We start from the raw sequence: 13891 nt of genomic DNA, 5'->3' as shown, positions 1-13891 counted from the left end.
AAAAAAATACAAGACAGGTAGAAACAGGTGATGCCCCAAATGTAAATAACTTATCAGACTCCGAATCAGAAAACGAAGATATTTCAAGCTCACAAAAATCAGAGAAAGGCGCTCTGAGAGTATCAGCCAGACAGATAGCAAAGAAAAAAGTGAGAAAGGAAATAAAAAGAACCCTTTTGTTACAAGAAGCCCCACCAAACAAAAACAAAAGAAAAGCTTTCAGCCAAATGGGAAGTTCACAAAGTCCAGGCTCTAGATTTAGCAGCCTGGCGAACCTACCAGACTCAGAGGACCTCCACATGGAAGGTCTGTATGACATAGAAAATGGAAAGGACCTCATCTTAGATGAGGGAAACCAAAAGAAAGAAGGGCCACCAGGCAACAGCCAAATATACTTCAACGATGAAGACGATATTGTATCAACTTTTGAAAGTGTCTCAATCCTCCAACAACAGGAGAATGAGATACCTGACAGCATATAAATTTAAAATTAAAATGATGTGGAAAATCATAATAATGGCTATAACAATAGCCTCCCTAAATGTTAGAGGTTTGAGAAACCAAACCAAGAGAGCAGCTATATTTCATTACTGTAAAAACCTAAAAGCAGACATCATATGTCTACAAGAATGTGGCCTACCTTATGCTGACGAATACAGCCACATAGAAAAAGAATGGCCCTTGGGCCCTTCCTTTTGGTCAGGAGGAGGAAATAAAAATGCAGGAGTGGGGATCCTCTTTACAAACAACCACCCACAACTAATACAAGAGACTATAATCTCGCCAGGGAGAGCACAAATGCTAACCATAAATTACAGAGAAAATATATTAAAAATTATTAATATATATGCCCATACCAAAAAGAATGAAAGGAAAGAACTGTTAGAAAACCTAAATTTCTTCTTAACTGGCAACCAACCATGCCTCATAGCAGGAGACTTCAACTGCATTCTGTCACCAGGAGACAGATATGGATCCTCCATGCAGTACAAATTAGATACTACTTCCAAAAGTCTTAAGTATATAATAAAAAATTTCAACCTCCAAGACTCATTCCCCCTATGCAACCCGAACACAACGGGCTACACATGGCTATCTGGAGATGGTAACACCACATCCAGAATAGATTTTATCTTCGCTAACAGACAAATAAAATGCATAGCATCAAAACTAGATGATAGCTGCTTAACTGACCACCAAACAGTCATAACAGAATGCCAATTACCTCATGCACCCCAAAAAGGAAAGACCTATTGGAAGCTAAACACCTCAACTCTATCTGAGGAAGAAACAAAAACAGCATTCCAAACTCAATATAGCAAATGGGAAAAACAAAAGAAAAACTTCCAAAATCTCACCCTATGGTGGGAATTTGTTAAAAAACAAACTAAAAACTTTTTCTCAAATATAGGAAGAGAGAGAGCAGCCCAACAAAGAGCTGACTTTAAAAACCACCAAGAAAAACTGGCCTTACTAATAGAACTGCAAGACGCAGGAGTAGAGGTAAAGGAAGAGATGCTAAAAACTAGGGAAAACATAAGAAAATGGTATCTACAAAAAGGCAGAGAGACCATCTTTAACTCAAGAGTAAAAGAATACGAAGAAGGGGAAAAATGCAACGCTTTTTTCTTCAAAAAAGCAGCGCAAGCCCAACAAAATATCCCAGGCCTAAAAGATAAAAATGGAAAAACAACAAATAAAATAGAGGAAATACTAGAAATAACAGCAGAATTCTACAAAAACCTTTACAAAAAAAAGGAATAGAGGAAGATACAGGAAATGACTTCCTACAAAACTTAGAAGGGAATTTGACAAAAGAAGCAAAATCCTTCCTAGAAAAACCCTTTGAAGGCCAGGAATTCCTAGAAGCACTCGCCCAGACACCAAAAAACTCTGCCCCAGGGAAAGACGGCCTACCCTGGGAATTCTATAAAACCTTCTGGGGTACAATAGCAAGAGATTTTATTGAAATGCTCAACAAAGCAACTGAAGAAAAACAACTCCCACCATCCTTTTTAGAAGGAGTAGTAACCCTAATCTATAAAAAAGGTGACAAAGAATGCCTGGAAAATTGGAGACCCATCACTCTTTTAAACGTAGACAGTAAAATACTAAGCAAACTGATGACAAATAGAATTAAAAAGGTGCTCAAAGCAGTCATTCACCCAGACCAAACCTGTGCAGTCCCTGGTAGGAAATCATGGGACAGCATGATCACGATAAGAGATGCTATCTGGATGGCGCTAGAAAAAAACTCCCCACTAGGAGTCCTCTCACTTGACCTTCAAAAGGCCTTTGATAGTGTCTCCCATGAATACATGTTTAAAGTCCTACACCATATGGGTTTCCCACCAGGATTCACTAAGATAATAAAACTGCTATACTCTAACGCCTCCAGTGCATTCCAGATAAATAACCACCTCTCCAAAGAAGTACAAATAGGCACAGGAGTCAGACAGGGTTGCCCACTATCACCAGCACTGTTCATCTGTGCACTAGAACCACTCCTAGCAACCCTGAGAAAAGACAAGGTAATAAAAGGAATCTTTGTCCCGGGGGCCGGGGGAAATAAAGCAAAATGCATAGCCTATATGGATGATATAACCATATTATGCCCAGACCCACAGTCAGTCTCAAGAACAATTCTACATTGCAACATCTTTGCACAAGCATCAGGACTAAAACTAAACCTAGACAAAACAACCTGCCTTACAGTAGGGAATTGGAACAACTTGGCAAAAATACCAGTTAAAACCACCAAACAACCAACAAAGATACTAGGAGTCAGGTTCTCAGAAGACACTTCAGGAGAAGACAATTGGACAGAAGTCAAAAATAAGATAAACCAAAAAATTGGACTATGGAAAAGTAGATCCTTAAGCCTGGTAGGAAAAATACTGGTAATTAAAGCGGTCCTGCTCCCTTTGATGCTATACTATGCAGTGATTTTTCCTCCCTCCAAAGAGACACTCAAGAGTCTGCAGAAAACAATTTTTGACTTCTTTTGGTCCTCCAAAATGGAAAAACTTAAAAGAGAGATAGTTTACAAAAGCTTAGAAAATGGGGGCAAGGGAGTGCCAAACCTATACCTCTTCTTCCTCGTCACGTACACCAGCCTATGTCTAAATGCAATTAGAGAAAGAAGGAACATTGCAGCACACTTCATCAGATATGGAGCTGCAAACATTTTTAGAACAGCAAAACTATTAGAACAAGACAACAGACTACCCACAGCTTTTGTCCCTCCAAAAATGTACAACATTATAGATGACTTTCTGAAAAGTATGAAGAAAATACAACTGAAACCAGAGGACTTCATACACAGAATGGCCCTGAAAGAAGCCATACAAGACAAAGAAATTATGACACCTGCAAACAACCTCAATGAAAAACTCTCCAAAAAAGCATGGACAATGGCGAACAGCAAGGAGATCACCAATAGCCAAAAGGACCTGGCATGGCTAACCATCCACAAGGCTCTACCAGTAAAAAGCTTCCAACATAAGAGAGGACTAGCAAAGCAATCTACCTGCCCAAGAGACAATTGTAAAGCGGAAGAATCAGTACTCCATTTCCTCTGGAACTGCTACTTTGCACAGCTAACATGGAAAACCATTGGTCCCCTGATAAAAGGGATCACAGGACAAAACAACATAAACTATGAACTCATCCTGTATGGTTTCCCCACAACATGTACTAAAGACAAACACAACCTACTTCTGAAAATCATATCATGTGTATGGACCACAAGAAACCTAGGAGTCTACCAACACAAGACCTTCTCCACCAAAGATTGTATAAATATTGCATTGGATAAAATAATGGTTTTTTATTATGTGGACATTAAAAAACAAGGCAAACTACAAGCAGAAAAAATATGGAAACAAAAAAAATGGGCAGAATGGGTAACTTAAAAAATATTTAGGAAAACACTTTAGCATAAAAGTGTTTTCTCTTACAATGAAACATATCTCGATGGAAAACTGACAGGTCTCTGCCTGCGTGCAACACCTAGTCCAGTTAAAAAGTATGCCACCCACAATGGGATTGGTTAACATGTATCTATGACAAAACAATTTTTCTAAATAAAGTATATTTTTTCAAAAAAAAAATCTGTTCTTATCAGTTTAATATCTGATACGTCCTCTATCTGGGGACCATATATTAAATTGATTTTTGGAACAGGGAGATGGAATAGGAGCTTGCTCTGTCCACTCCACGCATCAACCTGGTATTGCAGTACCTCCAGGAATGGTGCACTTCCCCACCCGGGGAAAACAATGCTGTTGAAAAATAGACGATAAAACGAAAGTAGCGTTTCACTACCAAACCCTGTAAAGTGGCGCTATTGTGTTTGCGTGTGAATAAAAGCAAACTGGTCACCGCGTCTTGCCTTATTTATGTATTTATTTGACTCATTTGCCACTTTGCGGCACCCGGGCCGTGCGTTATTTATTTATTTATTTTTCGCGTTTGAAATAAATAAATAAAATGATTTCTTTTTATTTTTTTTCCCCTTCTCCATCCAGACGCTGCACTTTGAAAAGAGACAAACGTCGGAAAAAGATTGTTTTTTCAGCAGCAGACTTTCAGTGGTTTTGGATCCATTTCACTGGGGAACGAATGGAAGAAGGTTCCCAGCAAGTCAGTAGGATGGATGGATGGAGGGAGGGAGGGAGGGAGGGAGGGAGGGAGGGAGGGACGGAGGGAGGGAGGGAGGCAGGCATGCTGGCAGAGAAGTGGATACTGCCCTTGGCTTCTCTGAGCAAGAAGAAAAATACAGAGTCCTTTTCCTTCTCTGCCCGCCCCGCCCGTCCCCGAACGGCCACGCCTTATCTATAGGCCTTAGGCTGCAGGGGAGCAGTGTCCCCGGCAAGCGAGGGTGAGGGGCCGGCCATATCCGGTCAGGGAGCTGTCCAGGGCATCCTGGGCTGATTCCCAGCATCCCCTGGCTGCCAGGCTTTCTGGCCAGCCGGCTGGAAGCAGTGCGCAGGAAGGGGCGGGGCATGCAAATTCTAGAAAGAGGACAACGTGGGTATGCTAAGTGACGCCTGATGAGGCGACAGCCGAGGAGGACTCTGGGAGCCGGGAGAAGGCCTGAGGCCGGGGCCTCCTTTCCACCCAGACATGCTAAGCTCTTGCTGGGAGTCGGAAAAAGAGGCGGAAAGGCGGCCAGCGACGGTGCGAGGGAAGACCCAGGTCCGGGTGAGCCAGGTAGATTGCTTCGGGAGGCGTTGCTTCTGAATCGGCCCTGGTTATCGCTTCTCGGCCTTTTGGCTAAGATCAAGTGTAGTATCTGTTCTTATCAGTTTAATATCTGATACGTCCTCTATCTGGGGACCATATATTAACAGGGAGATGGAATAGGAGCTTGCTCTGTACACTCCACGCATCAACCTGGTATTGCAGTACCTCCAGGAATGGTGCACTTCCCCACCCGGGGAAAACAATGCTGTTGAAAAATAGACTATAAAACGAAAGTAGCGTTTCACTACCAAACCCTGTAAAGTGGCGCTATTGTGTTTGCGTGTGAATAAAAGCAAACTGGTCACCGCGTCTTGCCTTATTTATGTATTTATTTGACTCATTTGCCACTTTGCGGCACCCGGGCCGTGCGTTATTTATTTATTTTTCGCGTTTGAAATAAATAAATAAAATGATTTCTTTTTATTTTTTTTCCCCTTCTCCATCCAGACGCTGCACTTTGAAAAGAGACAAACGTCGGAAAAAGATTGTTTTTCCAGCAGCAGACTTTCAGTGGTTTTGGATCCATTTCACTGGGGAACGAATGGAAGAAGGTTCCCAGCAAGTCAGTAGGATGGATGGATGGATGGAGGGAGGGAGGGAGGGAGGGAGGGAGGGAGGGAGGGAGGGACGGAGGCAGGCAGGCAGGCAGGCAGGCAGGCAGGCAGAGAAGTGGACACTGCCCTTGGCTTCTCTGAGCAAGAAGAAAAATACAGAGTCCTTTTCCTTCTCTGCCCGCCCCGCCCGTCCCCGAACGGCCACGAACGGCCAAGCCTTATCTATAGGCCTTAGGCTGCAGGGGAGCAGTGTCCCCGGCAAGCGGGGGTGAGGGGCCGGCCATATCCGGTCAGGGAGCTGTCCAGGGCATCCTGGGCTGATTCCCAGCATCCCCTGGCTGCCAGGCTTTCTGGGCAGCCGGCTGGAAGCAGTGCGCAGGAAGGGGCGGGGCATGCAAATTCTAGAAAGAGGACAACGTGGGTATGCTAAGTGACGCCTGATGAGGCGACAGCCGAGGAGGACTCTGGGAGCCGGGAGAAGGCCTGAGGCCGGGGCCTCCTTTCCACCCAGACATGCTGAGCTCTTGCTGGGAGTCGGAAAAAGAGGCGGAAAGGCGGCCAGCGACGGTGCGAGGGAAGACCCAGGTCCGGGTGATCCAGGTAGATTGCTTCGGGAGGCGTTGCTTCTGAATCGGCCCTGGTTATCGCTTCTCGGCCTTTTGGCTAAGATCAAGTGTAGTATCTGTTCTTATCAGGGTGCTCAGGTTGCAACTCGTTACCTCCAGAACCATTCTGATGGGTGGTGATTTCAACTGCATAGTAGAGTTGGATGGACGCAGTGGGCCAGGCTCTGCAGGAATGGATGTGACGTCCAGGCTGTTGGTGGAGATGATAAAGGAGGCGTCCCTCCGGGATGTCATCGGGAGCATGGGGCCGAACGCCAGGAATTATTCCTGGAGCAAGCCGGACGGATCCGTGCGTTCACGGATCGACCTCCTACTCACCTCCCCAACAGTAAAGCCTGGGCGAAGCTCCATGGTCGCCGTCCACTTCTCTGACCACAGAGCAGTCAGTTTTGAGGGGGAACTTACAGGGAAGTTCCCCGCTGGCCCAGGTTCGTGGAAACTGAACTGCTCTTTGCTGGACAACGAGGAGTTAGTGGCGAACCTCAGAGACGCGTACATAGAGTGGAGGGACATGAAGGGCCTCTTTCAATCCGCCAGCGAGTGGTGGGAATGGGTGAAAGTCAGGTTCCGGAGCTTCTTCCAGGATGCAAGCAGAGCTGCTGCACGGGAAAAGAAGAGGACGTTCAGGAGGCTGCAGAGCAAACTGCAGCAACTGTACGAACTCGAGCTCAGGGGATGGGACGTGGATGACGACCTGGAGGACACCCGAAAAGGGCTCGCAGAGCACTTTAGGGAAGAATCCGAGAAAATCATCTTCAGGACCAGAACCGAGAACCTAGAGAAGGGCGAGAAATGCAACTCGTTCTTTTTTAAGAAAATTCACTCGACTCACACACCGCTGGTGGAACTTCGGGACTCGGAGGGCAACCTCCAAAGTGAGAAAGAGGACGTCATGAGAGTCGTCACGGACTTTTACGGCGAACTCTACTCACCGAAGGCGTCGGAGAGAGCCCAGGCGGACAGTTTCCTGGAGGGCATCTCAAAGACACTGGGTCCGGAAGAGAGAGAAGGCCTAGATGCGCCCTTCACCCTGGAAGAACTGCACTTGGCCGCCACAACCTCCAAGAGAGGCAAGACACCCGGGAACGACGGTCTCCCAGTGGAACTATATGTCGAACTGTGGGACCTGATCGGGCCGGACTTGCTGACCCTCTACGAGGAAATGGTGGGCAAGGGCAGTATGCCGCAATCCCTGCGAGAGGGCATGATAACACTCTTGTACAAACAGAAGGGAGAGAGAGAAGACCTCAAGAACTGGAGGCCCATCTCTCTCCTCAATGTGGACTACAAGATTCTCGCGAAGGTAATGGCCAACCGCCTAAAGAAAGTGGTAGCAAAGATAGTCCACCCAGACCAGTCCTGCGGTATACCGGGACGGCAAATCGCGGACAGCCTGGCCCTGGTCCGGGACACGATCGAGTACGTCAAGGGTCGCAAGATCCCGACGGCCTTGGTCAGCCTGGACCAGGAGAAGGCGTTCGACCGCGTTTCCCATGAGTTCATGGACCGGGCACTCAGAGCGCTGGGCCTGGGGGACTTCTTCTGCGACGTGGTGAAAACAATGTATAGCGACATCTCCAGCACGGCAACAGTGAATGGCTGGAGTACCGACCCTTTCCCGGTCCTGTCAGGGGTGAGGCAGGGATGCCCCCTCTCCCCCCTCCTGTTCATCTGCGTAATAGAACTCCTCGCGGAACGCATCCGGCAGAACAGTAACATCAGAGGAGTAAAGGCACCGGGAAGCGGAGGAAAAGGAGAAGTGAAGTGCTCTCTGTACATGGACGACGTCTCAGTATTCTGCGCAGACGGGCCGTCCATAAGAGAACTGGAAAGGACTTGTATCGAGTTTGGAAAGGCATCAGGAGCGAAGATCAACAGCGCCAAGTCAGAAACCCTGCTCTTCGGACACTGGACCCCCCCCCGAGACCCACTACCATTCCCCATCAAGAGGGACTTCCTGAAGATCCTGGGAGTTTGGTTCGGCGGAGAAGGTGCAGCAGAGAAGACCTGGGAGGAAAGACTGGCGAAGACAAGGCAGAAGCTGGGACTCTGGAGCCTCCGGAAGCTGACGATCGAAGGGAAGTCTTTGGTCCTGCGGAACGAGACCCTGCCAGTACTCCAGTACGTCGCTCAAGTATGGCCAGTGCAGACCACAACGGCCAAGGCCATCACGAGAATGATCTTCTACTTCATCTGGAGCTCGAAGATGGACAGAGTGAAGAGGACGGTGATGTTCAAGACCCACGACAAGGGAGGCAAAGGAGATTGTTTTTCCAGCAGCAGACTTTCAGTGGTTTTGGATCCATTTCACTGGGGAACGAATGGAAGAAGGTTCCCAGCAAGTCAGTAGGATGGAGGGAGGGAGGGAGGGAGGGAGGGAGGGAGGGAGGGAGGGAGGGACGGAGGGAGGGAGGGACGGAGGGAGGGAGGGAGGGAGGGAGGGAGGCAGGCATTCTGGCAGAGAAGTGGACACTGCCCTTGGCTTCTCTGAGCAAGAAGAAAAATACAGAGTCCTTTTCCTTCTCTGCCCGCCCCGCCCGTCCCCGAACGGCCAAGCCTTATCTATAGGCCTTAGGCTGCAGGGGAGCAGTGTCCCCGGCAAGCGAGGGTGAGGGGCCTGCCATATCCGGTCAGGGAGCTGTCCAGGGCATCCTGGGCTGATTCCCAGCATCCCCTGGCTGCCAGGCTTTCTGGCCAGCCGGCTGGAAGCAGTGCGCAGGAAGGGGCGGGGCATGCAAATTCTAGAAAGAGGACAACGTGGGTATGCTAAGTGACGCCTGATGAGGCGACAGCCGAGGAGGACTCTGGGAGCCGGGAGAAGGCCTGAGGCCGGGGCCTCCTTTCCACCCAGACATGCTGAGCTCTTGCTGGGAGTCGGAAAAAGAGGCGGAAAGGCGGCCAGCGACGGTGCGAGGGAAGACCCAGGTCCGGGTGAGCCAGGTAGATTGCTTCGGGAGGCGTTGCTTCTGAATCGGCCCTGGTTATCGCTTCTCGGCCTTTTGGCTAAGATCAAGTGTAGTATCTGTTCTTATCAGTTCATCTAATGTGGAACTGCCCATATGCCCAAAAACTTTGGAAAAAATTGGGCAAACTACTGAAGCACATCACATCCATGACAAACATACAACATGAGAACATTCTCTACGGCCTAGATCTGCCTCCTGCAGACAAGGAGATTGCATGGAAAATAATCAATGCAGGAAAAGAAACTCTGTGGATCTCCAGGAACCTCCTCCTCTTTTCACACAAACAGCTGACCACGAATGATTGCCTAAAACTGTGTTTTAATAAAGCAATGATATATGTAATGTATGACATTAAAAGGTTAGGCCAAGAAGAAGCCAGCCAAATATGGAAACATAAAAACTGGGCCAAATGGCTAATAAAAGCATCATAAAAGACACCCCAATATGGGGTATGTCTTAATATAGTAAAATATCTAGATGGAAACCACCAAAGTGTATGCCTGCGAGCACCACTCTTTGGATTGGTAAAATGTACACCACCCTCCAAGGGATTGGTTAAAATGTATCATGCTCCAAAAACTTTATAAATAAAGATATATTTTTACAAAAAAAAAAAATCTGTTCTTATCAGTTTAATATCTGATATGTCCTCTATCTGGGGACCATATATTAAATTGATTTTTGGAACAGGGAGATGGAATAGGAGCTTGCTCTGTCCACTCCACGCATCAACCTGGTATTGCAGTACCTCCAGGAATGGTGCACTTCCCCACCCGGGGAAAACAATGCTGTTGAAAAATAGACGATAAAACGAAAGTAGCGTTTCACTACCAAACCCTGTAAAGTGGCGCTATTGTGTTTGCGTGTGAATAAAAGCAAACTGGTCACCGCGTCTTGCCTTATTTATGTATTTATTTGACTCATTTGCCACTTTGCGGCACCCGGGCCGTGCGTTATTTATTTATTTATTTTTCGCGTTTGAAATAAATAAATAAAATGATTTCTTTTTATTTTTTTTCCCCTTCTCCATCCAGACGCTGCACTTTGAAAAGAGACAAACGTCGGAAAAAGATTGTTTTTCCAGCAGCAGACTTTCAGTGGTTTTGGATCCATTTCACTGGGGAACGAATGGAAGAAGGTTCCCAGCAAGTCAGTAGGATGGATGGAGGGATGGATGGATGGAGGGATGGAGGGAGGGAGGGAGGGAGGGAGGGAGGGAGGCAGGCAGGCAGGCATGCTGGCAGAGAAGTGGACACTGCCCTTGGCTTCTCTGAGCAAGAAGAAAAATACAGAGTCCTTTTCCTTCTCTGCACGCCCCGCCCGTCCCCTATGGCCACGAACGGCCAAGCCTTATCTATAGGCCTTAGGCTGCAGGGGAGCAGTGTCCCCGGCAAGCGAGGGTGAGGGGCCGGCCATATCCGGTCAGGGAGCTGTCCAGGGCATCCTGGGCTGATTCCCAGCATCCCCTGGCTGCCAGGCTTTCTGGCCAGCCGGCTGGAAGCAGTGCGCAGGAAGGGGCGGGGCATGCAAATTCTAGAAAGAGGACAACGTGGGTATGCTAAGTGACGCCTGATGAGGCGACAGCCGAGGAGGACTCTGGGAGCCGGGAGAAGGCCTGAGGCCGGGGCCTCCTTTCCACCCAGACATGCTGAGCTCTTGCTGGGAGTCGGAAAAAGAGGCGGAAAGGCGGCCAGCGACGGTGCGAGGGAAGACCCAGGTCCGGGTGAGCCAGGTAGATTGCTTCGGGAGGCGTTGCTTCTGAATCGGCCCTGGTTATCGCTTCTCGGCCTTTTGGCTAAGATCAAGTGTAGTATCTGTTCTTATCAGTTCATCTAATGTGGAACTGCCCATATGCCCAAAAACTTTGGAAAAAATTGGGCAAACTACTGAAGCACATCACATCCATGACAAACATACAACATGAGAACATTCTCTACGGCCTAGATCTGCCTCCTGCAGACAAGGAGATTGCATGGAAAATAATCAATGCAGGAAAAGAAACTCTGTGGATCTCCAGGAACCTCCTCCTCTTTTCACACAAACAGCTGACCACGAATGATTGCCTAAAACTGTGTTTTAATAAAGCAATGATATATGTAATGTATGACATTAAAAGGTTAGGCCAAGAAGAAGCCAGCCAAATATGGAAACATAAAAACTGGGCCAAATGGCTAATAAAAGCATCATAAAAGACACCCCAATATGGGGTATGTCTTAATATAGTAAAATATCTAGATGGAAACCACCAAAGTGTATGCCTGCGAGCACCACTCTTTGGATTGGTAAAATGTACACCACCCTCCAAGGGATTGGTTAAAATGTATCATGCTCCAAAAACTTTATAAATAAAGATATATTTTTACAAAAAAAAAAAATCTGTTCTTATCAGTTTAATATCTGATATGTCCTCTATCTGGGGACCATATATTAAATTGATTTTTGGAACAGGGAGATGGAATAGGAGCTTGCTCTGTCCACTCCACGCATCAACCTGGTATTGCAGTACCTCCAGGAATGGTGCACTTCCCCACCCGGGGAAAACAATGCTGTTGAAAAATAGACGATAAAACGAAAGTAGCGTTTCACTACCAAACCCTGTAAAGTGGCGCTATTGTGTTTGCGTGTGAATAAAAGCAAACTGGTCACCGCGTCTTGCCTTATTTATGTATTTATTTGACTCATTTGCCACTTTGCGGCACCCGGGCCGTGCGTTATTTATTTATTTATTTTTCGCGTTTGAAATAAATAAATAAAATGATTTCTTTTTATTTTTTTTCCCCTTCTCCATCCAGACGCTGCACTTTGAAAAGAGACAAACGTCGGAAAAAGATTGTTTTTCCAGCAGCAGACTTTCAGTGGTTTTGGATCCATTTCACTGGGGAACGAATGGAAGAAGGTTCCCAGCAAGTCAGTAGGATGGATGGAGGGATGGATGGAGGGATGGATGGAGGGAGGGAGGGAGGGAGGGAGGGAGGGAGGGAGGGAGGCAGGCATGCTGGCAGAGAAGTGGACACTGCCCTTGGCTTCTCTGAGCAAGAAGAAAAATACAGAGTCCTTTTCCTTCTCTGCACGCCCCGCCCGTCCCCTATGGCCACGAACGGCCAAGCCTTATCTATAGGCCTTAGGCTGCAGGGGAGCAGTGTCCCCGGCAAGCGAGGGTGAGGGGCCGGCCATATCCGGTCAGGGAGCTGTCCAGGGCATCCTGGGCTGATTCCCAGCATCCCCTGGCTGCCAGGCTTTCTGGCCAGCCGGCTGGAAGCAGTGCGCAGGAAGGGGCGGGGCATGCAAATTCTAGAAAGAGGACAACGTGGGTATGCTAAGTGACGCCTGATGAGGCGACAGCCGAGGAGGACTCTGGGAGCCGGGAGAAGGCCTGAGGCCGGGGCCTCCTTTCCACCCAGACATGCTGAGCTCTTGCTGGGAGTCGGAAAAAGAGGCGGAAAGGCGGCCAGCGACGGTGCGAGGGAAGACCCAGGTCCGGGTGAGCCAGGTAGATTGCTTCGGGAGGCGTTGCTTCTGAATCGGCCCTGGTTATCGCTTCTCGGCCTTTTGGCTAAGATCAAGTGTAGTGCTTGGTTGGTGCTGAAGGTTTGGGAGTGAACCCTGATCCCTGAAGGGCTGGGCCTGCGTTTCTCTGGCTTGACCGGAGCCAGGCTGCGTCCAGAAGGGTGAGGGGAGCTGCAGACAGAGACCCTCTGTTCCACTGATCCTGTTGGGGCTGGGCCTTCGTTCCCTGGCTTGTCCGGGGCAAGGCTGATTCTCCTAGGGTGAGGTGGGCAGAGCATCGTTGGCGAGTGGTCACTAGGGGACCCCTAAGGCGGAGAGGACGGGCCTGCGACTCCTGGCTTGCCCGGAACCTGGCTGAAGCCTCGAGGCTGAGGGAGACCTAGGGGGCTGCTTTGGAGCAGGAGCCCAGCAGCTGCAGAGAGCAGAGCTTCCAGACGCCGGGGACGACTTGCAACATTGTTGCGGATTCTGCGTGGAGCCAGCCCGGGGCCGGGCCTTCCCCCAGCCTCCCATTCCACATCGAGGGGAGCTGATACTTTGTTGCAGACGAGGCGTCCCAGAGAAGGAGAGCCCCCGCTGGGGGGGCCGTGCTGCTCCTCCTCCACGCTGCTGCTACTTCTTCTGAGATAGTTGGTAAGGCTGTGACACTGTTGCGGAGCATCGCGCTGAGAGAGGAGCTGCCTGCCAGGCTTGGAGGTGGGGGCCGTGTCCTCCTCCTCGGACTGCTCCTGGAGGCGCTGAGACATTGTTGCAATTTCCTGCGCTGAGAGAGGAGCTCTGAAGAGACTCAGAGGTGGGGGCTCTGCCCTCCTCCTCGGACTGCCTTCTGTACTGAGAGGCTGCTGTCAGCCCTGCTCACTGCTCCCTCATCCCCCCTCCCCTCTCCCCCCTCATGGCAGCATACTCCACAGCCTCAGGATCCACCAGAATGGGGGACCACATCCCCAACACGATCCGAGTGGAGGTGTGGGGGGAAGTTAGGAAGGAGAAA

General features: G+C 48.8%; 1 non-coding gene and 6 pseudogenes across 1 annotated transcript; all 7 read left to right on the top strand.

Annotated features, from left to right (window-relative positions):
- Positions 1-4077: 4077 nt before the first annotated feature.
- On the top strand, positions 4078-4265 carry LOC144764312 (U2 spliceosomal RNA). The gene has a single exon (XR_013596493.1). It is a non-coding gene; the product is annotated as a U2 spliceosomal RNA (small nuclear RNA).
- A 992-nt stretch (positions 4266-5257) lies between these two features.
- On the top strand, positions 5258-5434 carry LOC144764306 (U2 spliceosomal RNA; annotated as a pseudogene).
- A 1010-nt stretch (positions 5435-6444) lies between these two features.
- On the top strand, positions 6445-6581 carry LOC144764483 (U2 spliceosomal RNA; annotated as a pseudogene).
- A 2829-nt stretch (positions 6582-9410) lies between these two features.
- On the top strand, positions 9411-9523 carry LOC144764476 (U2 spliceosomal RNA; annotated as a pseudogene).
- A 463-nt stretch (positions 9524-9986) lies between these two features.
- LOC144764319 (U2 spliceosomal RNA) lies at positions 9987-10163 on the top strand (annotated as a pseudogene).
- Positions 10164-11168: 1005 nt separating this feature from the next.
- LOC144764475 (U2 spliceosomal RNA) lies at positions 11169-11281 on the top strand (annotated as a pseudogene).
- Positions 11282-11744: 463 nt separating this feature from the next.
- On the top strand, positions 11745-11921 carry LOC144764318 (U2 spliceosomal RNA; annotated as a pseudogene).
- Positions 11922-13891: the final 1970 nt, after the last annotated feature.

This window comes from Lissotriton helveticus, chromosome 6, assembly GCF_964261635.1.
Source record: "Lissotriton helveticus chromosome 6, aLisHel1.1, whole genome shotgun sequence".
NCBI classification, from domain to species: Eukaryota; Metazoa; Chordata; class Amphibia; order Caudata; family Salamandridae; genus Lissotriton; species Lissotriton helveticus.
Note: the sequence above shows the minus strand (reverse complement) of the source record. Positions and strands in the feature narration are given on the sequence as shown.